At 42.8% G+C, this 17,542-nt stretch overlaps 1 long non-coding RNA gene across 3 annotated transcripts in view; it reads right to left on the bottom strand.

Moving 5' to 3' along the window:
• Nucleotides 1-5,974: 5,974 nt before the first annotated feature.
• LOC136598670 (uncharacterized) overlaps nt 5,975-17,542 on the bottom strand; it is a 30,521-nt gene continuing 18,953 nt past the window's right edge. For 2 of the 3 annotated variants that reach the window (XR_010788827.1, XR_010788828.1), the window contains exons 2-5: nt 7,424-7,512; nt 7,283-7,348; nt 6,239-6,600; nt 5,975-6,019 (exon numbers count right to left, since the gene is read on the bottom strand). This is a non-coding gene — a long non-coding RNA (uncharacterized lncRNA). Of the gene's footprint in view, nt 6,020-6,238; nt 6,601-7,282; nt 7,349-7,423; nt 7,651-17,542 lie in introns of those variants that run through there. The other variant, XR_010788826.1, reaches the window with a different exon arrangement.

Here is a 17,542-nt window from a genome sequence, read left to right as displayed (position 1 = left end):
GGGGGGGGGGGGGGGTGAGGTGTCTGGGGTGCTGTGGGCGCTGGGGGGTGGGGGGGTGAGGTGTCTGGGGTGCATGAATAAATGCATGGCTGGATATGTGTGCATAAGTGCGTGCGGATGCACGGATGGATGAGGCTGAATTAATGAATGAATGAATGCATGCATGGATGTGTGCAGGCCGCATGAGCGTTGGGATGAGGCCGCAAGGGCGGATGTGTTTGTACGTGATGATGGGTGCATAAGTCTGTGTGGATGCATGGATGGGGCCGCATGGGCGGATGTGTGTAGGCCGCATGGGCGGATGTGTTTGTACGTGATGATGCGTGCATAAGTCTGTGTGGATGCATGGATGGGGCCGCATGGGCGGATGTGTGTAGGCCGCATGGGCGGATGTGTTTGTACGTGATGATGCGTGCATAAGTCTGTGTGGATGCATGGATGGGGCCGCATGGGCGGATGTGTTTGTACGTGATGATGCATGCATGCATAAGTCTGTGTGGATGCATGGATGGGGCCGCATGGGTGGATGTGTGTAGGCCGCATGGGCGGATGTGTTTGTACGTGATGATGCGTGCATAAGTCTGTGTGGATGCATGGATGGGGCCGCATGGGCGTTGGGATGAGGCCGCAAGGGCGGATGTGTTTGTACGTGATGATGCGTGCATAAGTCTGTGTGGATGCATGGATGGGGCCGCATGGGCGGATGTGTGTGTGGTTGTGTGTGTGTGTATAGGGATGGATGCATGCATGTATGTATGTGTATGTGCAGATGGATGGATGTGTCTGTTGGTCTGTATCTGTGGGTGGGTGGGTTGGTTGTTGTAGCTTAGCATCTCTGTTGATCTACACCTTCTTGTCTTTAAAATGCAGAGCGTATACGTCGGAGCGCATCGGTGGCCATTGGAGATTCCTGGGTTTGGACTCGTGATATTCTTCCGAAGTTACTGCAGGAGGGTGAGTATTTGCACCACATTTTCTTTCCCACACACAGCAGATCAGTCACTTTAAAACACAAAATCACAATGCCTAGCTGCGTGGTTCCAACTTGCACTACATCCTGGAAGAAGGGAGGCGAAAGTGCTTGTCTTCATGTCTTTCCAACGAATATCGAAAAAACAAGACTTTGGCTACAGCAGGCTCCTCACATCTTTGTTGACGTTGAAGAGTGGCTTACTAAGATTTCCCCAAAAAAAGATTCTTACAGTTATCGTTTGTGCAGCAAACATTTCTTGGAGGATTGCTACATAACAGTCGGCGACCGTAAAAAATTGAAGCCCAATGCTGTGCCAAGTATATTCCCAACAGCGTTGGAAATTGAGACCCGGTTAGCGAAGAAAGGTGAACCTTCAAGAAAACGCAGAAGAATTGGGGAGACGCAGCAGCCAGAAAGTTCAGCCACAGAAACTTCGAGGGAAGAGACTTCGCACGAAGAATCTACCCTGGTTGCACCTAGCGCGGTTCAAGAAATGACAGTCGACGTGTATCTACAAGGTGATGAAACACAGCTAGAAATTCCTATGACAGTAATCAGTGAAGGTTGTACAGTAGATGCAAAGGTAATTGTCAATTTCAAAAGACAATTTGAGCAAAGAGAAACCGACAACGAAGCAAGCAATGCAGGGAGGGGTAAATGCAAGGCCTGTCAAGCAGCGGCAAATAAATCGCAACACAGGACACAACTCCAGTCAAGAAGCATTGGCATCCAATGCAATGAAGTAGAAGCCAGTCCACACCGGAATCCAATTTCATTTAAAATCCCACAGGGCACTCCGTGCTCTTCTACACCATTAAAAACCAATATGGGTAATACTGCCTTCCAAGAGATACCAGAAGAGAGCCCAATATCCAAAACAGCCAATGAGGCCGATAGAATCAATATGCAACCCTCAAGTTGCAATATTGCTTCTACTTTTGAGGAAAGCCTTTCAAGTGTTTTTTCTGATGATCAAAACGACTCGACATTCAAAGCATCGCAAGCATCGGAGAGTTCCGGTAGTGAGGATTTTGCCATTCCTTCTGATTCCAATAACCCCTTGAGCTACCCCTTACCAGAATTTGTAACCTTAGCTCCAACAGAGATGGACCCATCCGCTGAAGAAAAGTACATAGTTTTCAAAAGCTCCTTGATGGGTTTATTTTCAATGATCCCTTGCCCTTACCGAAATCAATGCTTTCTTAAACTAACTCATGTCAAGATTTTCCCAAAGGGATCAATGGTAATTGTGAAATCTTTCTGTGAAAGAGGCTACACCTGCAACTTGTGGCGAAGCCAACCACTCATCCACAATTGCCCGGCGGGGAACATTTTACTTGCTTCCAGTGTCCTTCTTAGCAGATCTAATTTTGCAAAAGTTAGTAATATGCTACATATTCTGAAACTTCAAGGAATCTCAAAAACCACTTTCTACCGCCACCAACATCACTTATTATTCTCAGTGATAGATAATCATTGGATGCAGTAGAGGGCAAATCTAATAGCAGAAATGAAATCAACACCCTTGTATTTAGCTGGCGATGGGCAATCCGATAGCCTGGGTTTTTCAGCAAAGTACACCGTTTATACTTTTTTGGAGTTGAAGAGCAAAAAAAATTGTGGGCTTCACGTTGGAACAACTTGTTCCACCTGCTTCGTCAGTTTCGCTCGAAACCACTGCATTCCAGAAAACACTAATTGAATTGATCGCCGATGAATTAAACATTCAAATAGTCACAACTAATCGGCATGTCTCCATACGTAAGGTAATGCGCCAGGAATTCCCAGAAATTATGCATGAATTTGATGTCTGGCATGTGGCCAAAGCTGTCGGCAAGCAGTTGCTTGTGGCTTCCAAAAGCACACACTGCGCAACCATTTCCCCGTGGATATCGAGCCTCAAAAATCATCTGTGGTGGTGTTCGCATACCAGTCAAAAAAATCCCGAATTACTGGTAGAAAAATGGAAATCGGCAACAAATCACATTATCAACGTTCACGAGTGGGAGAACAATGCCCAATATCACCGCTGCAGTCACGCCCTTCTTGAACCAACCACCGCTTGGTTAGCCCCTAACACTACAGCACATACCAAATTCAAAACCGTGGTTCTGAAAACAAGTTTACTGAAAGACATCCGCCATCTTTCCAATTTTTGTCACACTGGCGATTTGGAGATTTTTCACGCAAGTGTATTGAAATACAGGCCCAAACGAATTCATTTTTTTAATGACGGAATGGTGGCTAGAACGCAACTTGCTGTTCTAGACCACAATTACAACGTAGGTAGGATTCAAAAGCTCAGAAAAACACAATCAGAAGACGGGATAGAGGACCGGAAGTGTTACCGAGTGGAGTACTCAAAAGCACGGAAGCAGTGAATTTTGAAAGCTCTTTATGAGCCTAAGTCCATTGCATTTGTATTTGACATAATTCGTGAGATTGTGATGTTCGCCAAAGGTGAGATGTCCATCTCCTGGCATTCAAAATCCTCAGAATTCCCTCATAATATTGCACCTGTTGTGAAACCCAGTGAAGAGGAATTGGTTCACAAATTTCAAAGTCGATTTCCAAGGTAATCAAGAAAAAATTTTGGTGGGTATAAAAAAAAAAACAAAAAACCAACAAACTTTAACGAAAAATTTAGTAATATTTTTGTATCATGTGCAACCATTGTTTCATGTCTGTCTATTGTAAATAAGTGAACTACAATTTTCAACGGTTCGTCTGTCTCTTTTATCTGTGTCTCTTTATTACTTACTTTGTCTTTTGTATAGTTTACATGTGCGTTGCAATCTTATTTCCATGTGTGTATAGTAAAGATGAGCGAACGTGTTCGGCTCCGCCCCTTTTCGCCCGAACACCGAACTTTGCGAGCAATTCCGTGCTCGGGCGAAAAAAGTTCGGGGGTTGCCGTGGCAGCGCGGGGGGGTGCGGCGGGGAGTGGGGGGGAGAGGGAGAGAGAGAGGGCTCCCCCCTGTTCCCCGCTGCTGCCGCCCGCGCCGCCGTGCCTCTCCCCGCCCCCCGGCGCCCCCCGAATCTTTACGCGCGGACACTGAAGTCCTCGGTAAAGCCGGTGTCCGGGTGCGTAAGTGTTCGTTAAGAACACGTTCGCTCATCTCTAGTGTATAGTGATATTTATTTAACATTTTGGTCACTTATCCTTATTTATTTCCTATGCCCTCTAGTCCCTTTTGTTAATCGCATTAACATCCCTTTTTACTCTTTGCAATCATCTGCATAAAATGTCTTTTTTGTATAGAATGTATAACGGGTACAATGTGAAATGTTGCCGGTCTTATCCCATAAATCCTATGCATTTTTCCACGGGTGTTTCTAACTAATTTTACATTTTTTATTAATTTTTTAAATTTTGTAAAAAATTCGGTCCTTTACGGTAGAATTTTTAGTTAGGGAATTTTTAATTTTTTTAGATTGGTCTCGCAAGAGAATGAGGATCCTTGTCGTGGATTGCGGGCTTACGGTAAAATGACCAAATTAATGACACTCGTATTTAAAAGTATAGCCATAATATTTATAAAATGTTTTTGCACAAAAATTCTTAATTTGGTCATTTTATTAACCAATACCTCATTGCAAATTTTTTTTGATGTAAGTTATTGTACTAACATGACTTACAAAGTAGGTGCATGTGTTTGCGAATACATACGCACGCGCACCTTGTCCAAGTGTCCACGTGTCCACTTGTCCAAGTGTCCACTTGTCCAAGTGTACAAGCGTACATGTGTACATGGTTACGTCTGTCTGGGAGATATATATATTTATATATATAATCTCTCTCATACACACCCACGCAGACGTATGCATATATGTATGTATTACACACATACACACACACCTGTGGGTATGTTACATACATGCATACATAGACATACACGCGTATACTATATATATGTGTGTACATGCATATATACCCACACATATTTTGGTGAAGAAAACTATTTGTTCCATCACACCATCGATGTTGGGAGTGCATTGCAGCTATTACAGTACTTTCTGCTGAGACTTCAGCACTCGACAGCTCCCTGCTATAACGAAGCCTTGCCTCGCTGTGCAGGGGAAAGGTTCAGCACTGGACAGCTCCCTCCTCCCTTATAGAGACCTGCAAAGGAATACACAGGCAGGCAGGCAGAAAAACAGATAGAGGCAGACAGATAGAGAGAGAGAGGCAGACAGATAGAGAGAGAGAGGCAGACAGATAGAGAGAGGCAGACAGATAGATAGAGAGAGGCAGACAGATAGATAGAGAGAGGCAGACAGATAGATAGAGAGAGGCAGACAGATAGAGAGAGGCAGACAGATAGAGAGAGGCAGACAGATAGAGAGAGGCAGACAGATAGAGAGAGGCAGACAGATAGAGAGAGGCAGACAGATAGAGAGAGGCAGACAGATAGAGAGAGGCAGACAGATAGATAGAGAGAGGCAGATAGATAGAGAGAGGCAGACAGATAGAGAGAGGCAGATAGATAGAGAGAGGCAGATAGATAGAGAGAGGCAGATAGATAGAGAGAGGCAGATAGATAGAGAGAGGCAGATAGATAGAGAGAGGCAGACAGATAGATAGAGAGAGGCAGACAGATACACAGGCATACAGATATATATGTGTGTCAAAATACATACACTCACAACCCACAGTTTGTGTGTGTATATATTATACACACTAACATACGCATATGTAGTCATGTATATACATAATGATAGAACGATTAGTGATTATAGTCGAGACGTTCCAAATAAAAAAACCACACACTATATTTCACAAAAAAATGTATTAACATTTTAAAATCTGTAAAGCCTGAATACAAAATTGCACAAATTAAAACATCCTACAAGTTCAACTGGAAATCCAAATTGCTTTCAGTCGGGTCCATGTAGAACTGGAAATCAGTGTAATTTCCTTGCGGATCAGGGTAAGCTGTCCGTATTGATTTAATCACACACGCTGGTATGGGGATTCTATTGTTTTTCCCCAAGAATCCATGTATCCACGCTGTAAAAGAGCGATATGCGCCCACACGCATAACCCTAAGAAAAAACGAAAGGAAATATATTAATATTTCTAAACTTATTAAAAAAATTTTAATAGTCTACATGAAAACAAAAAAAAAAGACGCATTGATATCTTATGTTTTTCCATGTTGCCTTTTTCACTAACCTTTTTTCCTTTTCAAATAAACTTTTTCCTTTGTTAAAAATTATACTTGCATTGTCTTGTGTGTTGTACAATAAAATTGTAATAAATACCTATTGTTTGTGGTGTCGTACTGTCTCCGGGTGACCAGTGCAGATAGTCTTATCGCGTGTTCTATGTTTTCGCGCACAAGCGCATACTGAGCAAATAACGGATGTTGTGTAACACATACGCAAGCTTCTGGTAACATCTGTAGGACTACTTTGTGTTCTCGACAACAGACACACTCCGCCACTGTGGGCATGCAAATGCACTGCCCACAGTGACACCACTCTTTGTTGGCAAGCCTGCCATGGGGATCTTCAGTGGATCCTGAAGCACCCGCTTCTGGTGCACCCTGCGGATCGTTTTGAAAACACTGGAGACTGCTTATGTCCGCCTGAGCATATAGCGAGTCTGCCAGTTGTTGTTGAACCTAAGAAGGGATTAATATGAAGAATACTGTATTTAATGTTTTAGGAAAAAAGGAAGGGGTACATTTTTAATTGTATGGTGTTGCTGAAAGCGGCATGATCATCCTTATTAGGCAGGGCACAGATTCCTGTATGTATATGTGCATACATACACAGACGTACGTACGAGTTTGTATGTATATACACAGATGTACGTACGTGTTTGTATGTATATACTGACTTACGGGTGTGTATGCATTAACACGTACACGCGTGCGTACCGGTGTATGCCTAAACACGTACACGCGTGTGTCTGTGTGTATATATATATATATATATATATATATATATATTAAATATAATGTGTGTGTACACACGTAATTAAGTGTGACTGTATATACACATACACTCGTTCCTACGTGTGACTGTATATACACATACACTCGTTCCTACGTGTGACTGTATATACACATAAACTCGTTCCTACGTGTGTATGTATATACAGATACACACGCGCATGTGTGTATATACACACACACACGTGTGTATGTATATACACACGTGTGTGTATGTATATACACACGTGTGTGTATGTATATACACACATGAAATAATGTATTGAAATAATAAATTGTACAGGACTGATGCATAGTTGCGGTTTCAAACAATAAACAAAAAAAATTTTATACATATTTCAACACATACCGCCGAATAATGCCGAGTTTCGGGGAAATCCTCATCATTTTCCTCGCTATCAGATTAAAAGTCCTGCTAAAAAAAAAAAAAATGTATTCTGTTTATTACCATTGGTTTGCTGCAACCTTTCTATTTTCAGCAAAAACTTACCTCTCCAAAAGAATCGGATGAATAATCAAGCTCCTCAAATTCAAGATCTTCCTGGTACATGTTTGTTCTTGAATTGGACTACAAAAAAACTTTAAAAAAAACAAAAAAACACCAAGTTAGTGGCACTTCAATAACAGTTATGGAAGCAGCAGCATTTTCTAATAACAATCTTTTAAAGGTCCATGGCAGGCATAATTTAGGCAAATTTTAGATTGATTACTGGGCGATTGTGGACACATTGTTGATAGCTAGCATTATCCGCAGTCTGTAGGCAGATAGCATGCATATTGTATGTAGAATGCAGGTTAATAGTGTCGATTGAAGGCAGTGTTTGTGTGTAGATTGCATGCAGATGCTATGTCTATTCCATGCAAATTTTCCGAAGATTGCATGATAATTGTATGAATGAATTGTGCGGAATGTATGCTGATTCAAAGCGGTTTGCAGTCACATGCACATTGCAGCACATGGCAGGCACATGGAAGCACACGGCAGGCACAAAAAAAAAAAAAAGGCAGGCACATGGAAGCATACGGCAGGCACAAAAAAAAGCAGCAAACGGAAGCACACGGCAGGCACATGGAAGCACACGGCAGGCAAATGGAAGCACATGGCAGGCCCCCCCAAAAAAAGAAGCACACGGCAGGCACCAAAAAAAAAAAACAGCACACGGAAGGCACAAAAAAAAAAAAAAAAAAACATGGAAGCACACGGCAGGCACAAAAAAGAATTAAAAAAAAAAGGACATGGCAGGCACACGGCAGGCACAGAAAAAAAAGCAGCACATGGCAGGCACACAGAAGCACACGGCAGGCACATGTTAGAACCCGGCAGGCACATGGAAGCACACAGCAGGCACAAAAAAAAAAAAGGGAAGCACACGGCAGGCAAAAAACAAAATAAAACAAAAAAACACATGGAAGGCACACGGCAGGTATATGGAAGCACACGGCAGGCACAAAAAAAACGAGAACACGCCAGGCACATGGAAGCACACGGCAGGCACCAAAAAAATAAAAAATACCCCTGGCAGGCACACGGCAGGCACATAAAAGCACACGGCAAGCACAAAAAAATAAAATAAAATACACTGCAGGCACATGAAAGCACACGGCAGGCACAAAAATAAAGAAAAAAAGAAAAAAGCCGGCACAAAAAAAAATAAAAAAAAAATACACGGCAGGCACATGAAAGCACACGGTAGGCACAAAAAATAAAAAAATAAGCACATGGCAGGCGAATGGAAGCAGGCGGCATGCACAATAAACACTGCAGTCGCGATAGCAGCACACAGCAGGAAAAAAAAAACGCAGCACATGGCAGGCACTATAAAAATGTAAGACACATTACTATACAGGGCATGCACAATACATTTTTCATGCACAGACTCACTGCATAAGGCAATGATCCTGTGCTAATAAAAGCATGAAAGAGTACCGCGGAAAGGTGCACTTACCTGCGCTTCTGTGTGGTCAAGAGATGGGAGAAACAGCTGTTTGCTGTTTTCTCCGGTAGACTCCACCTCCCGCTGTGACGCTTTCTGCCGACCAGCCAATGTGGCGGCTGGAGCGGCGTTTCATTCATTTGCAAGTGCACGCCTCCACCGATGACGTCAGTCACCTGCTCACGTGACCGGCGTCTCGGGAGCGCGCATGAAGGCCTCCAGGAAGAGCGAGCATTGCACCGTGGAACGCACCCAGGGACAACGCAGGCGCCATCTTACATGGAGAAGTTTAAAAGTTATTATTTCTGCTAAACTGTAAGTAGGATGCGGTTTATAACCGCTCAAAAGGGCTGCTTTATGACGGGGGGTGACAGGGGGAATGGGCTAATAATATAAAATTTTGCGGTTTTGCCTCGGGACAACCCCTTTAAAACAAATTAAATTTCAGAAAAGCTTTGGGAGCTCAAGATGAATGTTTATGCGAAATCCAAGAAGCTGTTGTACAAACAGGTAAACTAAACATAATAATTCAAACTAATTGACTTTGAAGTTAATTTTTGTTTATTTAGCATCTATGAAAATATACCTACTTATCTTAACTCTAAGCTGCTCCATTACTTTACTGGGAATATAAAGTTTTGTGCTTAGCTTAAAGCCATATATAAAAGTTCTTCTAAATGTATATAGTATGATCATTTTCCTTAGGACTCTAAAATGTGGCAAAAAATGCCATTCTCACACCGTTATCCTACCAGCTGCAGGGTGTATTTTTTAGTGCTGTGCCACAGCTGCTGCAGAACATCAAAATATACACTATCAAAATAATTTTCAGACATGAATGTCTCTTTACTTCTAAGGCCGGAATCACACAGGCGAGAAACTTGCGCCAGTTTTCTGCGATGCAAGAGCCCGGAAAATGACACAACTATGAAATGTATTTTTTTCAATGTGTTTATTCCCATGTGCGACTTTTCTCTTTATGTGATCCTGCGAGAATTAAAAACCGCAGCATGTCCTGTCTTGTTTCAGAATGGTATGTCTTCTTGCCCATGTGTTCCTAAGGACCCTCTGTATTCTCGCATTGCCTTGTGTTGTCTTGCAATGTTTCTGTGATGCATTTTCATGCGTATTGCTATGGGAATATATGCAAATTTAAGCGGACGTGCTCATCAGCTTCTTAGCAGTGTGGAGGCCTGTTTGGAGCAGCGTGGAGGCAGGAGTTGTTGGCAACTTTCAAAAACACGACATACATTTATATAGACGAGGAGCACTTGATCTATCTGGTGCAGGGGCACCCCATCCTGTGGTACATCAGGAGAGTGGAGTACCATATCAGGAGCCGGAGGGACTTGGTGTAGGAGGAAGTTGCAGAGCTTCTTTTAGGGAAGCAGTGGGAGTCCCCACACTCCCTCCACAATACTGATGCCAGCCATAAGCCCCGTTCCCTGCAAATGATGCAACAGGATACCCGCCTGTATCACATCTTGTATCCAAGCTAAAGGCAGCCCAATAGGTTACTAGAGCCTCCATGCCCCCCTGTATCACAATTTGCATCCAAGCTAGAGGCAGCCCAACAGAGTACTAGAGCCTCAATGCCCCCGTATCACATCTTGTATTCAAGCTAGAGGTGGTACAACAGGGTACTAGAGCCTCCATGCCCACCCATATCCCATCTTGCATCCAGGCTAGAGGCGGTACAACAGGGTACTAGAGCCTCCATGCCTGCCCATATCACATCTTTTATCTAAGCAGGAGATGGTACAACGGGGTACTAGTGCCTCCATAGCCACCCATATCATATCTTGCATCCAAGCTAGAGGTGGTACAACAGGGTACTAGAGCCTTCATGCATGCTGTACCACATCTTGCATCCAAGCTAGAGGCCGTACAACAGGATACTAGAGCCTCTATGCCCACCGTTATCACATCTTGTATGCAAGCTAGAGGCAGTACAACAGGGTATTAGAGCCTCCATGCTGCCCTTATCACATCTTGTATGTAAGCTAGAGGTGGTACAGCAGACTACTAGAGCCTCCATGAGAAGGAAATATATATATCCTTGTAGGTAGATAAGAGAAAACAATGGAATATATACATTTATATAGATATAGTTATGTGCCTTTCTTTTTATATGTATACTAACTTTATTCTCATATGTACTAACTCTATGAAAAACTTAATACTTCGCCTTACATCAGATATGCCAAGATGCTTTGCAAGGCAAACAGAGAAAGAATGTCCAAAGAAACTGGATGAAGGTTAAAGTGAAGGAGAGAAGAGATATGGAGAATGCATGCTTAGCTGCTTTTTTAGAATTGAGTGGGTGATTCTTTGCACTGGAGTTAATTGAATATGTGATTTTCTGTACATAAGCCAGAGGCGCCATATCAAGATAACGACTGTTCAACTATGCATCTGAACTTTCACTATCTCAGGCCGGAAATCCGGACTTTCCATATATGGTTATACGGTGGAGTTGAGCCAATGAGCTCATCACCCATTTCTAGTTATGAGACCAAAGGGTATAAGATCCCATGTAATCTGTAATAAAGCGCGCGGCGCAGTCATGTCCCCGTGTGAGGAACTATACCAGACTTCCGTGTGTGGTGTTTTCTTCCTTACCGCCGGCAGCGGGGCAAGTGGGGTGGGCCTGATTGGTGCTGTACTTAGAATTTCTCTGACAAATGGTGCCGAAACCCGGGACGACAAAACCGGAGCCGTGCAGCCCTGTCCACCCGGATCCACGCCACGGGGAAGCCGTCCTGCTGCAAACCGAGCCTGATCAACTCACAGAACTCCACGTAAGACCAGCATATATTTATGTTGTGTTTTACACTGCGAGTCTTGCAGCAGGAGGGACTATCTGTGTTTTGTGACCGGACGGGTTGGGTTAAGAGTTCTACACGGTAACTCGTGTGGGCTTCGGGTTTGCCGTCATGGACCACTGACCGTGATATGCGCACCAATCGCTCACCCAGAAACTAGTCTGTAGTCTATTTGTACTTTGAAGTCCATAGTGTTTTAACAATAGTGGAGATTGTTGTATCTGCAGAATTTTTTTTCCTCTTACTTTTCATTTTGTCTCATAGTAGAAGGGACCCTCGGTTTTAGTTTAGTTAGTTAATGGTTTAGCAGAGGAGGAGATGCACTCTATGAGATAGGTCTCATAGAAAAAGGGACTCTCGGTTGTTTTGCCTTATATATGGGGCTAACGATTTGATTTCAGAGAGATGCATTCTGTGAGGCTGGTTCCATAGGAGAAAGGACCCTCGGTTGTTTTGCCGGTATATAAGGGGCTGACAATTTGGAATTAAGAGGGATGCACTCTATGGAGCGTGTTATTATTATTGTTGTTGTTCTAATATGCGTAAGATCTTATTAAAGAAGACAGAGCCCTTTATGGGCCGCCGCCGTGCGGATCAATTGGTGGAGGAGAGACAGGAGTTCCAATGTGTAAAATGTAAGAAAACTTATGAAAATGTGTAACAAGGACCCGCACGGTAGATTACAGCATGGTGTCTGGGAGGAGGTCTTTAGGACCAAGAAGCGTGCCTTGAAAGACCAAGGTTTCCTAGAAAGTGCTGGAGTGAGGAGGAGAGAGAGACAGTCAGAGAGAGTTAAGTATGTACACATTATTTGTTTAGTAAAGTATCCGTAAGTGAAATGTTGGAAAGTACAGTAAGTGATCAAGAGGGTGTCGGGAGAGTGTCTATTGAAGGTTACATTGGCAGTTAGGTAGGGAGAGAAATATGGGGAACAAGCAAAGTCGAGAAGAAGGTTACAATGCATGTGATTTGTTGGCAAAGAGAGAGGAAAAGGTGTATAATATGTATAATCCATACTAGATGGATATATATATGTGTATATATGTATATACTGTATGTGCAAATGGTTAACTGAGCTTGCTTTTAGATGAGAAAGATTGTTTACATGAAGCTGCAGAGCTTGTGTTTAGTTTTCAAGGTCAAGCGATAAAGTAGAGAGAATGAAATAATGACCCTGGAAAATATCTTTGCTTGCTTAAATGGAATGAAAGCTTATAATGAATTTAATTAATTATACTGTCTTACAAGGCAGGAAATATAGCAATTTCTAAGGTATATTCTTACTTATACAGGGGTTGAAAATGCAAAACAACTCAGTCAGTGAATGCATATTCGGAGAGATAACAGTTGGTTTTACAAAGGTGGGGGCTTTCAGATTTCACTCCAAACTCAGGGTCACAGAAACTAAAATACTTTAGCGTTTAATATAGCATATAATAGCTTCAGTAAATAAGAAAGAGAGAATGTCTCAGTCACTCAGCAAACTTTTTTCACATAATTTGTCAAAGATAGCGCTCATTCACAATCTCATCTCAATAGAATCATGTACTTTATAACATTATAGCACTCACCTCAATGTTTTTCAACTGATGTATGTTTGTTTGTCAAACTTTTTTTTGTCTGTGCGTCTGTGTGTACTGGGACACCTTCAATAGGGGGTGACGGAGCAGACTTGAGCGCATGGATGGATGAAAGTTAATGCCCAGTGCTCAGGCTGTGATGAATGTGGGATGTGTGATGCAGATATTGACTAGGGATGGAGGTCCCCCCCATGCATGGGACTTTACTTGGTTGTGATGTGGATGCTTGGACGGTTAAGCTGAAATGAAGGTGTGAAAAAAAAAGACGCAAGCGACCAATATCGAAGGGGTGGAGCTAGATGATGTAAAGGACGTAATGTTTCATCCCTCTTGTCCACAAGGGAGGGGGTGAGGATCTTGAGCAGCTAGTAAAAGTTTTTTTGTTTTTTTTTCTCTCTCTCAAATTTGATAAGACATTGCAGGCAGGATCAGATTAATAATGAATTTGCTTAAAGGATATCACATTTCCAATATTAATAGATGTTTGTAGATTATTCTGCCCCGATGTAACTCATGTCTCTGTTATTGGTGCTAACATCTTACAGGCCTTATCTGCATCCATCAAATCTTTTTACAATGTGATACTACCTTGAACTTGGCTACTCTTCTTACAATTGAGTATCCTGGTTCAAAGGGGGGGGGGGAGGAGAAGGCATAGGTGATCTAGGTATTGCAAATCAGCCATTTTTAAATTTTTTGCAACAAGATTCTGATCTTTTTGAAATAGAATATCAGCCTGATTGTCTAGCATTGATGCAACAAGAAAATTTAAGTTTTAAAAAGTTACTGAAAGCCCTTGTTAACAATGCATATTTTGAGTTGTTTTTTATAGATGGTACCAGGGTGATTGACGACTCCACACTGGATATGTAGTGGTCACACAACAAGATGTCCTAAAAGCAGAATGCTCCGCATGTCGCAGTACAAGAAGCGGAACTAAAAAGGCCATCACTGAGGCGAGTAGAGTGGCCACAGGTAAGACGGCAACCTTTTACACTGACTCCCGGTATGCATTTGGCATAGCTCATGATTACGGCCCAACAGGGAAGGCCAGACAGTTTTTTACCTCAGCAGGACAGCCAATTAAAAATGATGCAGCGGTCTCACGGAGGCCCTACTTCTACCCGACAAAGTGGAAAGCTCACATCAATTCCTACACCGGAGAAGCAAGAGGCAACACCATCACAGACCACACAGCAAAAGTAGCGGCCCTCAAGCCGTGGAAGAAAAGAAGAAAAGAAGAATTTAACAATAACTTTGACTAAACCTTGGACTTTGATATGATCTTGGACTTTGATATGAATTTGGACTTTGATACAAACTTTGAACTTTGATATGCTAAAGACTTTACAGTTACAAGCCAGCAAGGAAGAAAAGGAAAAATGGAATAAAAAGGGACAGCATATGGTGAACAGTCAACAGCACTTGCCTACCACGGTCCCTGTGCCCCATGATGGCCCAGCTGACGCACGGAAAGACGCACCTCTATGTCAACGCATGAACGAGGACGGGTGGCTCCTTGGTTTTCTGTAGCTGCTGCATCATTTGTCCAATTTTGCATGATCTTTGCCGTAAGCAACAGGGCAGAAGTAAATTTGCCACATAACACTTGCCTAGACCACTCTACCCATTTCAGGGATTGCAAATTGGCTACACTCAGCTCCCACTTGTTGGGAAGCATGAATATGTGCTTGTTGTTGTTGTTGATGTTTTTCAGGTTGGAGACCTACTCTGTTGCCAAAGTAAATAAGCAGGTAACCGCATAGAAGCTCATGAATGAGGTAATCCGGAGATACGGGGTACCGGAAGTGATTGAGTCAAACAAAGGTACACACTTCACAGGTGAAATAATGCAACACATCATGTCTGTTTTGGGTATATTCCAGGCTTTTCACACACCCTACCATCCACGGAGTAGTGGGAAAGTAGATACAAAAGGCAATGAAGAAAACGGGCAAATCTTGAATTGAGTGTCTCCCATTGGTTTTTCTTTTTCTTAGGAGGGTACATGCCACAGTATCAGAGTTTGGGGAATGATTTTCTTGTTAATTTTGTCATAGGTCTCTCCAAGGAATTGTCAATAATGCATTCTGCAGTCTCTGCTTTTCTCCCAGGTCCTACAGATGAGTGTCACAATCTGAACCCAGGTGACAGGGTCTATGTAAAAAGTTTGAGAGAGAAACCCTGTTTAAAGGTCCTTACCAGATGTTGCTTACCACCCCCACTGCAGTCAAGCTCGAAGGAAAGCCCACTTGGATCCACACTTCGCACTGAAAAAACTCATGATCCTGCATATCCTTTACATGCTATAATGTGGTACAATTCCTCTAACACACACCTTTGACTACTGTACACTAGCCCCCTGTTTCAGAACAAATTAATACAATCAAATGTGCAATATGAAGAGTACACTGAGGGTAAGAATCCAACACCGCATCGTGCTAAGAGAGATGTTGACACTCAAGGTGGTAACTTTGATCCACATGTATACATAGATGTAATAGGAGTGCCAAGGGGGGTGCGGGATGAATTTAATTCTTGAGATCAGATTAAAGCAGGTTTTGAGTCCTTATTTGCTATTGTCACTGTTAATAATAATGTAGATTGGATGAATTATATCTATTACAATCGGCAGAGATTTGTAAACTACACCAGAGATGCTTTACAAGGGTTAGCTGACCAGTTAGGGCCCACTGCATCCATGGCCCTAGAGTGGCCCTGGATATGATTTTAGCAGAAAGAGGTTGGGTATGCAACTTTCTGTATGTGTATTATCCCTTTGATCAAAAAGAGTGTGAGTAAGGGACTGGACAATATGACACCAAAATTTCCCTTGTTTGAAAAAGATGAAGAGCCAGTTCCGATAATGCCAACCACGTAAGTTACCAGAAGAATGGAGAAATGTACTAGTACTTCGCCTGCCCCGATCTCCTAAGATGAACTGTCAGTGGACTTCCCATTTGCCTAGGGATAGTGCAGAAGACCTTAGCTTCCGGCGAGGGGACACCCTGTGGGGTGTTAACTTGTACAGATAGAGGGTATGGATGCCCGGAAATAAGCCCAGGGAATCCATGGCCTCCTTCTGAGGTGAGGTAGGGATCCCCCCTCCTAGGAGTAGGGACTTACGGGCAGTGGAGAAACCCTGACACAAGGGAGAGGCGACCGAGGAAGAGTGCAAGGTCTGGTGCTTGATCTCCGTATTAAGTTTTTAGGGGGGTTTGAGAAGGAAATATATATATCCTTGTAGGTAGAAAAGAAAACACTGGAATATATACATTTATATAGATATAGTTATGTGCCTTTCTTTTTATATGTATACTAACTTTATTCTCATATGTACTAACTCTATGAAAAACAATACTTCGCCTTACATCAGATATGACAAGATGCTTTGCAAGGCAAACAGAGAAAGAATGTCCAAAGAAACTGGATGAAGGTTAAAGTGAAGGAGAGAAGAGATATGGAGAATGCATGCTTAGCTGCTTTCTTAGAATTGAGTGGGTGATTCTTTGCACTGGAGTTAATTGAATACGTGATTTTCTGTACATAAGCCAGAGGCGCCATATCAAGATAACGACTGTTCAACTATGCATCTGAACTTTCACTATCTCAGGCCGGAAATCCGGACTTTCCATATATGGTTATACGGTGGAGTTGAGCCAATGAGCTCATCACCCATTTCTAGTTATGAGACCAAAGGGTATGAGATCCCATGTAATCTGTAATAAAGCGCGCGGCGCAGTCATGTCCCCGTGTGAGGAACTATACCAGACTTCCGTGTGTGGTGTTTTCTTCTTTACCGCCGGCAGCGGGGCAAGTGGGGTGGGCCTGATTGGTGCTGTACTTAGAATTTCTCTGACATCCATAGCCACCTGTATCATATCTTGCATCCAAGCTAGAGGTAGTACAACAGCGTACTTGAACTTTCATGCATCTCTTATCACATCTTGCATTCAAGCTAGAGGCGGCCCAACAGGGTATTAGACCTCTATGCCCACCCTTATGACATCTTGTATGCAAGCAAAAGGCGGTACAACAGGGTACTAGAGCCTCCATGCTCCCCCTTATCAAATCTTGTATGCAAGATAGAGACGATACAGCAGGGTACTAGAGCCTCCTTTCAAGGGGTCAGTTTTTCACAATAAATTATCCTTTTGCACTGATATTGTAATCACTTACTTGTATCAAATATCAGAGAGAAAGTTTCATTCCATTCCAACAACTTCTCTTATGGGAGAGATTGTTTTTTGACAATGAGTGTACATGGCGG

Source organism: Eleutherodactylus coqui, unplaced genomic scaffold, assembly GCF_035609145.1.
Source record: "Eleutherodactylus coqui strain aEleCoq1 unplaced genomic scaffold, aEleCoq1.hap1 HAP1_SCAFFOLD_113, whole genome shotgun sequence".
Classification (NCBI taxonomy): domain Eukaryota; kingdom Metazoa; phylum Chordata; class Amphibia; order Anura; family Eleutherodactylidae; genus Eleutherodactylus; species Eleutherodactylus coqui.
Note: the sequence above shows the minus strand (reverse complement) of the source record. Positions and strands in the feature narration are given on the sequence as shown.